The sequence below is a fragment of the Marmota monax genome, unplaced genomic scaffold, assembly GCF_021218885.2.
Source record: "Marmota monax isolate L192 unplaced genomic scaffold, Marmota_monax_Labrador192_F-V1.1 WCK01_AAM20220418_F8-fsc00001, whole genome shotgun sequence".
Taxonomy (NCBI): domain Eukaryota; kingdom Metazoa; phylum Chordata; class Mammalia; order Rodentia; family Sciuridae; genus Marmota; species Marmota monax.
In genome coordinates, this window is record NW_026693777.1 from 50000126 (window position 1) to 50017358 (window position 17233).

The 17233-nt window shown below is 37.3% G+C and overlaps 1 protein-coding gene across 1 annotated transcript in view; it reads right to left on the minus strand.

Moving 5' to 3' along the window:
• Positions 1 to 17233, minus strand: part of Fbn1 (fibrillin 1) — a 225215-nt gene that overhangs the window by 162299 nt on the left and 45683 nt on the right. The gene's annotated exons all lie outside the window — the stretch shown is intronic.

Here is a 17233-nt window from a genome sequence, read left to right on the forward strand (position 1 = left end):
AACCAGAGATTTTTAAGAGGAGCAATGAATCTTACTCTGTGAAATGCTAAATATCAGAGTGCAGCAATGAGGGTGGAAAATAAGAAGTTATTCTTTACATGCTTGGAGCTGACAATTTCCTGACAAAAGTCAATTCATAGAAATATCATGTCAATTGAATTTAGGAATAAATCCCGCTTACGAAGCAAGATAGCAACACGATTACTGTTAACTCTGATGCTTGATTTTAATAATGATCATTACTTTCTCTTTTTATATTGCAGTTTCAACTCCATACAGTTGAATGTGTACTTCTACAAACAAACAGGGAAGAACTGATATGCTCATTGTTTATACTCTAGAAAGTCTCGACTTTCTAGAGTATTTTTAATCTGTGCATATTTAGGATGGTTTGGGACTCTGCAGAAGAATGGGGAGAATACTTCTGGAAAACTTTTGACTTATGTGGAGTACTTTAACTCATCTATAAAGTTTATCTCAGTCCACACTGATCTGAGAAAGAACTATGTAAGAAAAGAATGAACACTCTATGTCCCTCTCTTCCCAAAGAGTTTGGAGGAAACTATCAGGTTACAAATCAGGCTCCTATGAAATTCTCTTAATCAATGAATACCTCTTACATACTTAATAAAACCTACACATACTTTGATTCAATTCTTCTAAATTATCCTCAGTGGGGTTGGATGCATATATTTTTAGCAACCATTGATACTAAAGGAGTAATGACTTCACAAAGTTTAAAAAGGAGACCCTTAAAAGAACAACATTTATTCTAAAATCAGATTACTGTATATTGACAAACGTTATTATAGGATGGAACAAACTACTGAATGATAATAGAGGGAAAGAGCCCAAATAATAATTGTAAGAATAAATTCATGATGGATAAAGGAATAAGTTCTTCCTTGATTCTAAGACAGGAAATGGCCTGCCTTGTAACTCCTTTGAAATACTTTGGATGAGAATACTCCCTGTGATAGCAACCTCATGTTAACACTTTACTTCTTTAGAGAAAAAGTTTCCGAAATATGTCTAATAATGTATAGTTACAGCATAAAGAAGAAACAAGAGCCACTGGATAGTTACACAATAAACATTTTGAAATTGAAGAGATAGAGTCTGACATTTTGATTCCCCCTCCTCCTCCTCCTTCTCCTCCTCCTCCTCCTCCTCCTCCTCCTCCTCCTCCTCTTCTTAGTGCAGTTATGGAAGTTAAAATTAAAAGCAAAAGCTTAAAATTTCCATCCTATTTGTTATTTCTCAATCCAACATCTTATTTTCATTTTCTTTTTCTTCCTCGTCCAATTTTTCCAGTTGTTCCTCAGCCAGCAGATCCTCATACCTAGCCATATGGTGACACTATCAGAGAACATAAAGCCTGTACATGAAGCATGGCTTAAAGAGAACATATAATCCTTAAGACCATTCACTCCTGACAAGCTGACAAACATGACACTTGTATTTCTTGGGGCAATTGAAAAACTTCTGTTAAAAGTGTGCCATTTCCAAGCACTACGAAACACATAATGTAACCCCTGCCCTTTGGAGACCAAACAATCAACCAGTCTTTTTCTCCACTCTCCTGGGAAGCTCATATTCTCTCCTGCTTGTCATCAGTTTTCAGGCTCTCTGAGATGCTTCAGCCTAGTGTTTGCACTGCCCCAAGTGGACTCTGAAAACTGGTTTCTCTATAAGGATTAGCAAGACAATGCTCAGTCTATGGATGGCAGACAAACCTCCGGTCAGAAGACCGGGTCTTTCTGAGCAACCACAGTAAGGCATGGGAAAAAGGAAACAAAAATCTACTTTAGACCATTCCAGTGTTGCTGAACTGTGCCAAAAGCCACACGCCCAAATTTGAATTTCATCCGAAAGCCAGATCTCCTTGTGACCAACTGTTTCTCAGGGGAAGAAAATTGATAGCATATTAATCCATGTCACTTCGGGCTACCCAAAGCAATCCATTTTAATTCCTTTCATTCTTATCCCGCTATGTTCAGCCACAGATTAGCTACAGTTACTATTCTGTCTTATAAACTAAAGCCAATTATAATCTCATAATCAAGTATAGTGAGTCAGATGGGTAGGAAACGACCCACTAAAACAGTGATTAAAACTGCATGACTTTAGCAGAGGTGCAGAGAACCAAATTCCAACTCTGACAGGGCTTGAGCTTGCTGTCATTTCACAACTGGGGCAGGGTAAACTCAGAATCTCATCACAGCAATGGCCTAGCTAAGCACTCACTGCACTCTGAACTCAGTCCTATTACTAAAAGTGATGTGATGGGCAAACACTAGGTAATTCTTTTATTCAACCAATATATATTGGGCATCTACTATGTGTCAGACATTTTCTAATGATTATGACAAGATGGTTCAAAAATCCCAATTCTCGTGGAACTCATGAGACAATCCTACTCTAAATTCCCAGTCATTTTTATAAGAAAGAAACTTCAAATTTCCTTATATGTGAATCAAACTGATCACAAAAGGAAACTCATTCTCAACTCTTCCCTGAATCATCACTCCAACCCTGGTCTAGCTCTATGCTTACAGAAATTATACCAGCAGAAGGTCCTGGGCAGAGCCACATGGTAGCACTACCTCCATCCACATGCTGCAGTTCTCTATCCTGTGTGTCCTCAGGCTCCTTTGGGACCACATTCTCTTCCTCTTCTATCCACAGCTCAATCTCAGCGACTCCCACATCCCTCACTGACTTCATCACAGCCTGAGCAGAAGTGTTTTTACCGTACCACATCCACTCACAATTAAAGATGAGCTCTCCCCAATCCAAAAGATTTATCTAATTACCTAAAACTGAGAATTTTAAAAAACTGACCAAAAGATGAAAATATATGGAACAAAAAGGGCCAAGTGCCAGAAGCCTAACCAGAAGCCAAGGAAGTATGTGAAATGAGAGGAAAGAACAAAGATAGGGCTACTATAAAAGGATAGTTAATAATGGCTAAAAGTAACGTTAGAGACAACTGTTGAGTTCTAAAAACACTGCTGAACATGCACCACCATCATCTGGGAGCCGATTCAGAAGACACACATCTGGTTCCTAGGCACCTGCCTGAGCAGTCACAGAGGTTCCCTCTAATCTCAGGTTCCTTGGTTATAAAACGTGTTATTCCAAGGACTGGCTGAGGTAGGGTATGTTTATAAGCTCTGCATAAATGGAAAGACCCCATAAATTTGGCTTCTCTGAAGTATTAACGTTTCACAGAATTCACTTGGCTATGTTTGACACTGTTCGTGGTTTTAAAAGGTCATGGAGATGGCAAGTTCAAAGCCAGCCACAGCAGTTTAACGGGGCCCTAAGCAACTTAGTGAGACCCTGTCTTAAAATATTAAAAGGGGCTGGCAATTTGGGTTAGTGGTAAAGCACCCCTGGGTTCGACCCCTGGTACCAAAAAAAAAAAAAAAAGAGAGAGAGAGAGAGAAGTCAAGAGGAAAACAATCCACTAAAGATATGGACAGTAGATCCTTCATTTCATTTTTAAGCTACACAAAAATGAAGAGATAAACTACGCCTAAAAACTACTCATAGATTCATATATCTAGTCAACAAATGCTTACTTCAAGAGCTATGGGATGCTAGACCCTGGGCATAAAATGTGAACAAGACAAATACAATTCCTCTCTCCCGGAGTAGAAAAGTACTTGTATGCAAAATTCCATGTATCATTCTTATATAAAGTCACACACCATGCATCCTGATTTCACCTGTTGTGCACAGTGGGCCTCCAACAATATATGCTGTTTAATTTTCAATGTCTTTTTGACACAGTAAAGTAAAATTTTACCTTCTAAAGCCTATAAACCTACATGTGGCAATAGGAAAAACGAGATGACCAAACAGTATTATGTTGCTAAGTGGTTGTTGTTATTGTTTACATAAACCATTACAAACATATCTGGTGACTGAGGTGGTGGCCACAGCTTGTCCAAATACCAAATGATTTATTGAGGCAAGTTCCTCTATTATGACATCCCGAGGCGTTCCCTGGGGACAAGTCTGCAGGCATCCACTCAAAAGCATGCATTATCTCAAAATGCTTGAAGCCTAAACAAACCACTTTCATGGTATGCTTGTTCTGTGCATTTTTAGGGTACATGAGTTCCATTTAAATAAACTATGCGGAAGTCAAGGGTCAGCACTCCTACAGGAGCATGAGGATTAGAGGAAAAGCAACATAAATAGCCCGAGACTGGAAACACATAAGTAACTCTCTCACTTTAATAAAGCCAGTACTTGGAGGCTCTTTAAGGCATCGTCTCATGGGTAGCCTAAGCCATCAGGCTTCTGATGTGCTGTAGAAAAATTGACAGGAGTCATGGTGCACTGCACATGTTCTAATGGGCTGCCTGCAATGCTTCCCACGGGCGTCCTTTGCCCACTTCTCCCCACCGGAACACCACAGTAGGTGGGGGCAGCCGCATTTCTTCTACTACTACACACCTCCAGTCTTTATCATGGTGCCTGGAAAATAAATGATGCACTACAGATAAACGCATCTCTTTTCCTTCTTGGAACAATTTCTTTTCAGATTAATATCATACAAAACTGAACAATAATGAAGGTGGTTTGAAATTTTTGAGTTTACCCCAATATTTTGGTTTTGCTAGCTTTAGTCTTCGGGGACTAACACCTTTATTCCTTTAAAACCAAAGAAGAAAGGCATGCAGTTCTTCACCCCCATCTCACCTGACAAGGCCACATTGTAGACTCAAATCCACCTCAAAACGGACTATTTTTTTATTTGTGTTCAATTTATTTTGCTGATGGATAAGTGTCCTTTGCTTCCCATGTATTCTAAGACAGCACTTTTCTAATGTTCCTCTCATATTTCAATGCGGGCTTTTTATAAAGAGACAAGTTCACTTCCCCTTGGGTATCTGAGTATGTGTCAGTAAAAGAAACAAAACAAAACAAAAAACCTTTTACTAACGTTCAGTTAGTTGCTAGGAAGACAAATGTTTCTCAGGGCCACAGTCACATTACGTGTTACAGAAAGGGTTTTCGTGGCCCCTTCACTTTCTCCTCCCTGTGTTGCTATTTGCCCTATTGTGGTTTTAGGCTTCCTTGGGATTGCAGCAGTTGGGTGTGGATTAAAGAAAAGCCCGTGGTTGTTCTCATATCCATCAAGGAATGCTGGCTCCATCTGAATAGAGCATCCGAAAAATACATCGTGCACATAAAATAACAAAACTTCTAAATGGAAAAAAAAAGTGCAATGGGGTGTCTAAGTTTAGGTCCAACCTTAGTGATACATGAAAACTTCATGATATCATTAATAAAACAATAATTTTCTTCTTTTTTCTTTTTCCCTCTTGGTACTGGGAACTGAGATGCTTTATCACTAAGCCAGAATCCCAGGCCTTTTTATTTTGAGACAGAGTCAAACTAAGTTGCCCAGGCTGACCTTGAATTTGGAATTCTCTTGCCTCAGTCTCCTGAGTGGCTGGGATGATAGGCATGCTCCACCACACCAAGCTGAAGCATCAATTTTCAAGCAAGAATACTCTCATTTTTATGAGAATAAAAATATTAACATTTTTTTATTAAACATGTATACATGCCAGGCCCTGTGCTAAGTACTTCATGAATGATTTCACTAAATCTTCCCAACAATCTCATTAGATAAGTACTCTTATTATTCCCATTGTATAAATTAGGAAAATGAGGCTGAGACACTGTGTACAGTAACTTGCCCAAGGACCCACAGTCTCAAATGGCAGGATTTATATTCAGAGTCTGAGTTCTTAACCAGTTTTCTAGGACTGATCAAGCAATTAAAAACATAGCTACCTACATAAGCATTTTAAATGAAAACATTAAAATAATCACTTAATATTGACAAGTTGGAATGAGGATTCCTTTGGAATAAAATTTATTCTGGAAATAATTTCCCTATCATTTGTTCTCATTCATAAAAAGTAAAGACTAACAACCCAGGAGTCATGAGAACAGGAGAGCCCTGTGTACATTGGAGTTGGCTCAGCAGAGAGCTGTGAAAGCTTCTCAGAGTTGTGGCCTTTTGTTAGGTTTTGGGATAGCTCATTCTGCTTGGCAATGTGGAAAAATACTGGAAAGAGAAAGGAGGCCTAAATAAGGTCGGAAGAGAAGAGCCCTCTCCCACTCCAAATTATGCTATCTGAAAAAAATTAAAGAATTTTCTATGGTGTTTAAGGGTTGTTTTTCTTGAAAGGACAGTTCAAATTCTATTACACACTACTTTCCAAAGCCAGTTTTATATCACTGAGACACTGTGTATGCCTCTACTTTTATTTTTCCCATAATACAAAGAAGGTTCCAAAATAATCACTCTTCAAGTGAAGTTTAGAAATCATTATATAAAGAATGAATCAAAATTTACTTTTGCAGGACTATGGCTTTGCCTTGGTCTTCTAAAGGTCATTTGTTTTAGTTTAAAGATTTATCACTGGATTCCCTAACAGAATATGAGCATTTCCACTGGAACTTTAGGAAAGAAGTAACTGCTTAAGAGCTCATGCATGCCTACACAACCACTTTCACTTTGGGCACCTGCAAGCCTTCCCTTTTGCCCTGGTTTGGTGTCCTGCAACAGTGAAGATCAATGATGCCCCCTATGAAAAGGCAGGTAAGAACATAAGGGTTCTCTAGGGACAGGAATAGAAATGGGCCTATTTTATGAATTGAACCATTAGAATATAATTTTCTGAGGAAACGAATATCCCAATCTATGTTGACCTATAAATCTCTTCTGAATAAGTTTGAGAAAAGGGAGTATTGTTGAGGGAATATGGTAGGAGAATTAGAGAACAAGTTCCTTTCATGTACTTCATAGAATTCATTTCCCACACATTTAGATTATAAATATCTATATTCACATTTCCATATTAGATACAGATGGATTTGTAACTCTCCTAGTAACGATTATTCCACAGCTAAATCAGGTAAATCATCATCAAATGCTTAATAAATACCTACTTTCTTTATAGCCCTTAGGGGGAAACAACAGACATAATTTTGGTCTTTGTTTTGTGGAAAGTGCCAAAGTCTGACTGAGATACACATAAATCAGTATTTTATTAATCCTCAAAGTAGATTAGCAAATTTTATAATTTCCACATCATGGGACTGATAGGCCAAGTCCACTTTTCAGGGAAAATACTAAAAGATACATTCATAATTACTTCATTTTAAAAATCAACAAATCATTTATGTTTCATTCAGTAAAGAAAAATGTTTTTAAGAAAACTTAAAATATTCAAACTTGTTGAGAAGGCTTCTTGAAACTCCTAACACAGGATTCCAGATGTTATGGTGATATTGGTATTTAAACACAAGAATCAATAAGTATACAAAGAAAAAAGTTTTTGAGCAAGGCAAATAATAAGCTCATTATCTATTAGTAAATATCATTAACAACCATCAATACATATCTCCAAAGACAAGGAGTGTTTCACCCAATTATTTTAAAATGTAATAAAAATAAGAAAAATAAGAACTCATTAGAGGAATAAAAAGGCTAAAATGGCTGATGTAATCTTTAACACGAATGACTAAAGACCAAAAGTTTAATAGATGAATGGGGTTCAGGAAGCCAGAGGTGGTGATGTCAGCAAAGTTGCATGGAAAGTGATGAAGTTAGGTGAGGAAGCTCCCTATAATCAGGAAATGACTGAGGAGAGAATGAGCCTTACACTTGACACTGAAAGAAAAGGATTTAACCAGTCCAGAAAAATGGGCTCCAGCTCTGAGAATTCTTGATTTTACTAGTTCTAGAAATAGTACCCCCAAGGCTGATAAGAAACAGGATGGCATGCATGCCAACCACATCACACCATTTAGAACCATGGGTTTACCAGTGTTTAATGGGATGATCTACTTTGTGTAAGTCATTCTTTAAAATCTTTGAGAAGCAAGGCAATGAGTATCTTATGCCACACTTAAATTTATGGTCAAATTAATCTTCTTAGGAACACAAAGGTAGTGACTATATAACAGAGACCTTCCTCCCCAAAACATCTAGATTTTCAGACAAATATTCATCTCTTCAAAATAAAGATGATGTATAGAGATAAAATATCTACATAGAATATGAAGATGTCATAGACCTATCAAATGAATTACAAAATAATCAGAATCCAGATTTTCAGGATAAGAATATTGAAGGTGTTAAGGGAAAAAAAATGAGGGAAAGGATTCTAGAATTGATTGTTTTGGAATCACCGGGTTAAACTAAGACAAAACAATTTCCTTCTTGCAGGACTCCCAAGAGGTAATAAGCTAATACGCTCAGTGCCTCTCCAACAAAGGACATGGAATAGAGATTCCAAAATGATATTGACCATGGAAACTTCATTTCTTGGAAGCCCCCACGGGACTAATGTTCTACAAAAAGTACTTTGGCACATCATCTGGACCATGAAGCTCCATATATTTGTCCAACATATATTCATAAACTAAAAACAGCATAGACTCTCTAGAGACCATAACTACTAGGGAGCATAAACACTAAGTGTTCTGAATACTCTCAACTGAACCTATAAAAATTGGTAAGGGTCTCCAGACTGCTATCCATAAGATTAAGCTAAAACAGTTTCAGAAATAGATCAGACCTCTCCCCCAATTTATACACACAAAGGAGAATTTTTTTAAATCCCAATATGCTGCCTCCAACAGAACATGCGCAGAAACACAGTTGAGCAGAACGGAGGTGAGGCATGCAATAGATTCTCCCTTCTTTGAAATTGGGCAAATTAGCACTGCACCTCTGCCTCTTCTCCCACAGGACTCCAGCACCATGAAAGCTGGCACAGAAGGGGTTCCCTACGGACTATGTCCTCCCTTTGCCCCAAGTCAAACTGAGCCTCAACATGTATACTTTCTCTTTTCTTCTGTAGCACGTTCCCTCATCTTCCCTGTCTAGCTAAATCCTTGCCCTGATTCATGTATATTTGTCTGTCTTTCCAGAAACATTTTAAGGCCATGATGATAGAACCATTTACTTGATTCTATCACTGTGCCTAGCTCTCTGCTGAGCTTTCATTAAATATTTGTTATAGTTGTTATATCTAATTTGCATGACTACAGAAGACTGTGCTTATCACTTTTATTTGAACAAGATTCCACTAAGAGATCCTGAGGAATTAAACTCTAATTTGAGGCCCCTCAAATTAATTTGGTTCTATTTTTTTAATTGGTTTGATTTTCAAATAATGACATAGTCTCTCATTGATTCTCTTACTAAGGTGCTGCTTTCTGAAAAGTTGGAGAAGCAGAAGCAAGAGGAGGAGAAGGAAGGGAAACTGGAGACCTATAGAGACCTACTTGAAGTTTTGATGTAAATCAATGGAAGCAGGGTTTGAGAGCTAAGCTGTCTGATATGGTAGCCATCAGCCATATGAGGCTATCAGCTGGTCCTAATTGAGATGCAGTATAATATATGCATTGGGTTTCAAAGACTTGGTATGGAAAAAAGAAAACAATATATTTTATCAGTATATCTTACTGAGTATCAAAATAAAACTTTTAGATATATTGGGTTAAGCAATATATACTACATTAAAATAAAATTCAACTTTTTCATTTTATTTTCTCATGTTGCTATTAGGAAAGTTAAATTATAATGGAGCTCACATTATATTTCTTTTGGTCAGTGCCGTGTTAATGTTTTTAATCCAAGACTCAAAAGTAGCCCAAATATTAAATTTGGCTGCTAAATTACAAAAATTAATGTTATCATTTTTAAAGTTTGCAAGAGCTAAAAAATAAAAAAAGTTGGGCTAGGGTTGTAGCTCAGCAGTAGAGTGCTTACCTAGCACGTGTGAGGCCCTGGGTTTGATCCTCAGCACCACATAAAGATAATAAATAAAACAAAGGTATTGTGTCCATCTACAACTAAAAAAAAAAATTTTAATGAAAAAAATTGTTAAAAATTAAAAAGTTGAAACAAACTTTGAAAATGAAACCATGACATCAAAATTTACAACAAATTTAATAGCTGTATTAAACTATTAGCTTTGTTAACATAAAACCATGTTTAAATGAAAATTTCAGTTGAAGCATCAGAACAAACAGATGACACGATCAAAATCCAATGTGACACTATGATGCATAATTTGTAATGTGGGTGGTGGTGATGACTTCTTAAACCCTATGCATACAGAAAATATTAATGTGTCCAAGGTAGGAAGAGATGGAAAAGAAAGGGAAGTTACTTGGGAGAGGGCTGAGCTGTCACTAGCTCTTTCTGGGAAACTTTATGATCCCATTCATGAGAGAAACTTCAAAGCAATTGCTTAGACCACATGCATATATCCTCTGCACTCTGAAGGACACTGAGCACTGGATACTGTCAAATGTCCAGAAATTGGCTGGCCAGATGCTAAGTCACTGGTCCAAGGAGGGTTTGCTACTGTGTCAAAATTAGTTTGCACTCCAGCAATTTATTGTGGCAATGCATGAGTGGTTCTAGCAGTGAGCCACTATGAGAGAGGGCTGAGGTGGGGTGCGCTTGGATCCTTTCCAGAGGGCTGCCTGGGGCAGCAACAAGGATGCAAAAGGCTGGAGCTACCACTGGACATCAGAGGCTAGGAAGGAAATGTAAGCAACAGTGAGAACATGGACACCTTTGCCCACATTAAGGGATCTGCAGGGCAGAAATTCTGAAAGGGATCACAACATCTTATCCACCAGCAGAACTAACAACACACAGAGTAGGAAGAGAGGCACAGTGAACTGGGAGATGAAAATCAAGCTGCTTTCCGATTGCATCCCACCAGTCCTGTTGTGCATACCAGGCACATAGACAGGCAGGATAGAGAGTATGCCCTCAGTTACTCAACCATAAAAATGAATGTTTTTGTCAACAATTGTAGTTCCTGGAACTATTCTAGGAAAATCAAGTTTATTTAATGATCCACCAGCTGCCAAATGTTACAATACCACTTTAAATGCACAGTAACATGTAGGGCATTCTGTTTCTGCTATCTACACATTGTTTTTTGTTTTGTTTTGTTTTGTTTTACTTTCCTTTTCAACTAAATACCAGAAGTGAGACTCATATTTTATCAACAACAGGTTATTGCTTGTTACCTTTTGGAAAGGAAAAAAAAAAAAAAAAGAAACATACATAGTTCACAGAGCTCTGCCTTCCAAAGGCACTGGCAAATGGGGGTCAGCCTGTGGCATTTACTCTAGGAACTTAAAAAATAGCCACCTACAATTTAAAATTTGATCAAATTAGTGTCAGAAACTGAGCTTTGGCCAGGTGCAGTGGCACATCCCTATAATCCCAGAGGCTCAGGAGGCTGACACAGGAGGATCATGAGTTCAAAACCAGCCTCAGCAACTAAGCAAGGCCCTAAGTAACCCAACAAGACCTTGTCTCTAAATATATATATATATATATATATATATATATATATATATATATATATATAAAGGGCTGAGAATGTGGCTCAGAGTGGTTAAGTGTCCCAGGTTTAGTCCCTAAGAAAGAAAGAAACTGTGCTATGTAAAATTTACTTGCACACTGAGAAAAAGACATGAAATGTACATTTGATCAATGTCTTTCAGAAAAACACCAAGGGAAAAAGAACACAAGAAAAATAACTCCTCTTATAAATTAGATCTCTACACTTATTCAACCTACATATCTGCTACTACTTTGACCCACCATTGTTTTATACTTGATCTCTATATATTTGACCTTTGAATTGTTTCGTTCAGTTTCCAGGTATAAGTGAGACTGTGATATATTTTTCTTTCTGTGTCTGGCTTATTTCCCTTAACATAATGTCCTATGGGTCCATAAATGTTGTGGATAATGGCAAGTTCTCCTTTTTTAAGGTTCAGTGCTATTCCATTACACATATGGATATACCACATATCTTTACCCAGCCATCCACTGATGGACACTTAGATTATTTTCGCATCTTAGATATTATGAGTAATGCTGCAATGACTATAACTGATAAAATTGTACTAGGGATTTTTGTTAAATAAGTGGGTTTCAGCTGCTTTTGTCATCAAAAAGTAACTCTGTGAGATGATAAACTAATTTGCTTCACTATAGTAGCCATTTTACTTTTTTGGGGTGTGTGGGGGATATATTGGGAGTTGAACCCAGGGGTGCTTAACTACTGAGCCACATCCCTAGTCCTATTTTATTTTTTGAGACAGGGTCTTGCTGAGTTGTTGAGGGCCTCACTAAGTTGCTGAGACTGGCTTTCAACTTGACATCCTTCTACCTCAGCCTCCCAAGCCACTGGGATTACAGGCGTGCACCAGTGCACTTGGCTCCATTTTACTCCTTATATGAATCACATAATAACATGTTGTAAACTGTAAATATATAATAAAATTTATTTTAAAAATTCTTAAAGACAAAGCAACTCTTGATACCATGAAGCTTTCCAAACAGGCCTCTGAGATAAGGTCATGTTTCTACTTTCTTTTATGAGATAAGTGTTCCCAGAGTGGACCATCTGATTATTATCAATTTACATCATTAGATATTAGTATTTTTCATTCCTTAGGAACAGTGTAGACACCTCACTGCCAAGATTTACAAAATGAACAGTTATTTATTGACTACTTAATGTGACATGTTTTTCTGATACTTGATCAATGAAATTATCATAAAGATATCTGGGTAAAATCATCATGTATATATCATAAGATAACCTAACGGATGAGAACAGCAATTTCTCAAGTGACAACTGCCCATACAAAAATGAGATGGTCGCAGTTAACCTAGTTATTGTTCATTCTATTCTTTCCATCATTGTGCAAACAAACTAAAGCCTTTCTAGCTCCATTCACACTGCAATTCCCAGGAGGCATGTATGGACTCATGCATATCTAGTTCACCTCCCCTGATCTGCTTCTCTAGGGGGATATGGGCTATTTCCATATTTTCATTTTTTTTTCTTCTTCACCTTTGTCCCCGTTGTTCCTTTTTCTTCAAGCTACCAATTCGACAATGTCTTCCCCTATACTTACCTACTGATAGTCAGTGTAACGGCCAACAGACTTTCTGGAGCTGGCAAAAATCCAAATACTGTTTTCACAGATTAGACATGGGTAGGAATTTAACAGAACAAATGAATCGGGATTTAGAAGCACTCTTGTGCATGTTCACATTCTGACAGTACATGATGAAGATCTCCAGATGGACTAACGATAGGAAACTTCTTGCTATTAGCATTTATGCTTCCAAAAGGCTTTATCCTCTGGCTCACATAAAGTCTGACATTAAAACATTAATCCAATTCTACATGCTTTATGAGCCATGTGAGAAAATTATTCTCACTAGTTTTTGTTTTATTTTCTCCTAAGTCCATTTTTGACCCCAAACAGCTAAAACTTTTAATTACCCACTGTTGTCACTAGAATTAACATTAAATTATTTTAGGCCATTTCTAAAAAATTCAAAATGCCTCCCCAAAGGGGAAAAACGGCCACATGTTCATTTGAATGTATTGCTGACTCTGTAAAGCCATTTCCAAAAACAGAAGATTCCAAATATGTTTTGAGCAACTGTAACATTGTAGGGAAACTGTATAGCCTGCCATGGTAACCACACTAAACAATAATATTCATTTCCGACGTCTATGTTTAGGCATGTTTTGTTTTGGTCCTTTGGAGCCCATTTATATGTTCTGCAAACAGACAGAAATCACTCTCCCCAAGAGTGAGCTGACATTTTTAAATCACCAAAATCAATCAAACAGAAGAGTTTTCTAGAACCCTGTGTTAGACACATCCAAGCAATATACTCAACACTTCTTTCTCTTGCTTTTTAAAATTATTTCAAAACAACTTAGTTGAACTCTACCATGGAGGACAACCATCCACCTAGCCCAATATCTTTGTATTTTGTAGTTATTTGTTTTTTGTCATTTTGTTTTCAAACCCAGGGCCTTGTACATGCTAGAAAAGGGCTCCACCACGGGGCCACAACCCCAGCCTGCCAAACTTTTTGAATGGCACTTTTTAAAAGGTTTATTACTGCTACCCTAAAATTCATGCTTCTGGGTTTCTTTTCACCATTCCTCAGAAAATTATCTATGGCTAAGCAATGACCCCTTCCCACTGAAATCCAAGTGTAGTGCAGCACTGATGTTTACAGTCTTAAAAGCCAGACTGTTCAGATTTGATCTCTTTTTACTTCTGTTATTTCCCTGTAAAATTGGTCTCACTATAGGAATCTTCTCATAATGTTTTTGCAAAAAAGCTAAAATGCTCAACACATCACCTGCGACATTGTAAACAGTCAATACATGTCAGTTGTTAGTATGTCAAAAGCCTCTGTGATTCTCATTCTCTTGACCCCTCAGTAAGTCTTGTGACCACCAAACTAAGTCTCAAACTCCCTCTTGCCTCAGTTTCTTTGGCTCCGTGCTCTCTTGGTTCTCTTGCTTCCCTTCATGTTTCCCCGGTGTCTTTCCTTTCTTTCTTTCTATATGCCTATTCACCATGACATACACCCTCAACTCCAAGTTTAGGTCTGTCCCCATCATTCTTCTCTCTTTTTTTCATGACCGTCAAAGACCTCATCTACTCACATGATTCACTGTGTTTGATGCAAGATCATTTAACAAGATTTTTAATGGTCTGCATTTTGAAGCAAATGGCAAGAGAAAGCATGACTCCACACAGTCTTTTGTTGGCAGTAACTATAGCAATACACAACTCACTTGTGTTGTCATTGCAAAAACAGGCACTGACCTCATTTCAGTATTCTGATAACAAATGTTAACATACTATACCACTGAGCTAAGGCAACGATAAATTCTACTGTTTGGTCAAAGCCCAGGAAGAGAGAAGGAAAGGGGATGGGGAACAACAAGAAAACCATAAATGTAAATCTATAGGAAAAACAGGTAAGAGAAAGAAAAAAAAAACAGAGAGAGATACCATCTTTGATAAAGAATGCAGCAGGAGGTGGCAAACTTAAGTGCCCACAGGGACCAGGGGAAGCTAAATGAATGAAGTAAGCAGGGTATGTAACAACAGGAAGTGGTGGGGACTGTGATAAACTCTAGGCTATATCTAATGCTATTCCTATACAGTTTTTACAAAGTAAGCATTGCAGGTCAAATAACCCAGTGGTTTCAACGTTTCCTTCTCTGAGTGAAGAAAGACAGGCAATGCTACAATATATCATCACTACCTGCCTAAGGTGGCCAACTAACCAAGACATTTAAACAAATTATTTTAACAGATAAATGTTGCAAGTGAGACAAATTTGATAACCTGATTGTCTGAATAAATGTTATGATTCATAATTCAAGCATGAATATCCATCAAACCAAAATGTGAGGTTCATGGATTATTAAGTTTCATTTATTGACATTAAGTGATCCAAAGCCTGCCACTATCATTCCCAAGGGGTCTTGCACAGTCACATTGGGTCCCTGAGAGAGCTAGGCAATTTCTAGGACTACCCACAAGCAGGCAAACAGCAATTATTTCCAGAAGATACTTAGCCATATCTGATAATTATATCTCCAATCTTCTGACACTATACAAGGAATCCTGTTCAATGTCTATCAATCATGTGCCCTCCATCAGGCACTAAGATTGGTGTGAACATACTTTATATACAGAGTTACGAAAACTTGTGCTGTAAATGGGTAATAGTGAGTGTAATACATTCCATTATTGTCATGTATGTTAAAAAAATAAAGAGATGATGAAACTGTAGTTGCTCCCAAAGAGATTGCATTCTAGTGGAGTAAGTGGAAATCTGAAGTTTTGATATAAAGTGGTAAGTGCTATAAAAAGAGGTATCGACAAAGAACTAGTGAGAATGTGAGTTGAGCAAGGAAAACAGTGAAGGCTTCCTGCAAATTTATTTTTTTTAAATAAAAAGTTACACCCGGATAAAAACAGATTATAATTAGCCTAGGCATTATCCTGCTATTCACAACGTAAGAAGTGTACTAACCCACCATCATGAGAAACCATGCTGAATATTTTCTAGTGCTTCAGGATGGATTTGTCCTGACTTGGTTCCACATATTTATCCTTCACTCTTGAAATCACCAACATACATCTAATAAGAGGGTAGACTGACTCTAATTGTTTAAGGAATTAAGTGGATAACTTTCAGAAGAGCCCTCAAACAGCAGACTCTATAAATGGAAACACAGAACTGGAATAAAAAAGATTCCCCTCTCCCATCTAATGAGGGAAATGATATTGGTGTCTCCGTGGTCCCACTGAAGGTCAGAGCTGTGCTCATGGTCCAAATAAGTAGAGGAAAATGAATAGAGACAGTCCCTTCCTGCTTCTCCACTCCCTCTCCACTATCACAAAGGCCCTGAAAGCTGTCATTTAAGGGATTGTTTTGATTTACATAATCACCACTATGAAGATTCTCTGGAGCCAACAGACATTGACACCTTTATGCAGGTTTCAGGATAGCCTTTCTCCCTGAAAGGGAGTAGTTATAGACACCCCAAAACTTGAAGAAACCCTGAGTAACACTTAACCCATTCAAGCCATTTCCTCCTCTTAAGCAAAGATAAAATCTTGAAGAAATAACTGTGGAGTGGTTCGATATTATGCCCTCTTTATTTCAGACTGTTATCATCAATATCTGAACTATTGGAATCAATATTCTTTTCAATAAATGATTAACAACTTCATTAGAAATAAAAATAACCTATAAATTCCTTTTATTAGTAATTTTTCCAAAACAAGTAAAACTCAGCATTATCATTCTGAGAAATTATCTTCACATGTAAATGATTTTAATCTCCAACATCTTCAATGAGTAAACAATAAGGTATAGAATGATACTACCTATTATAAACAGTTATCTTTATTACTCTCAATACCACTGGATGATGTATATTAGCTGTAAATCAACAAAAATAACCAGTGCAAAAGTTGTAAGACAGTTTAAGGAGGGACTTCAGAAGGATGCCAAGGGTCTATTATGCATCATCAGCAAAACCTTGCAGGGATTTAATTGAGTTACAATATCATTTTAATCCAATAATAACAGCAATTGACCTAGAGTTGCTCACCAAAATATGTACTGTTGCTTTGTTAGAAAATGACTGAATTTAGTTGAACATGTACAAAGAGAGAAAATAAACAATTTTTCACATACCACTTTCTGCTCTTTGCTTTTCTCAGCTATGTTTTAAATGACACATATTGAATATCTGCTACTTAATAGCAGAGGATAGGAAAGGTAGCAGAACATGACAGT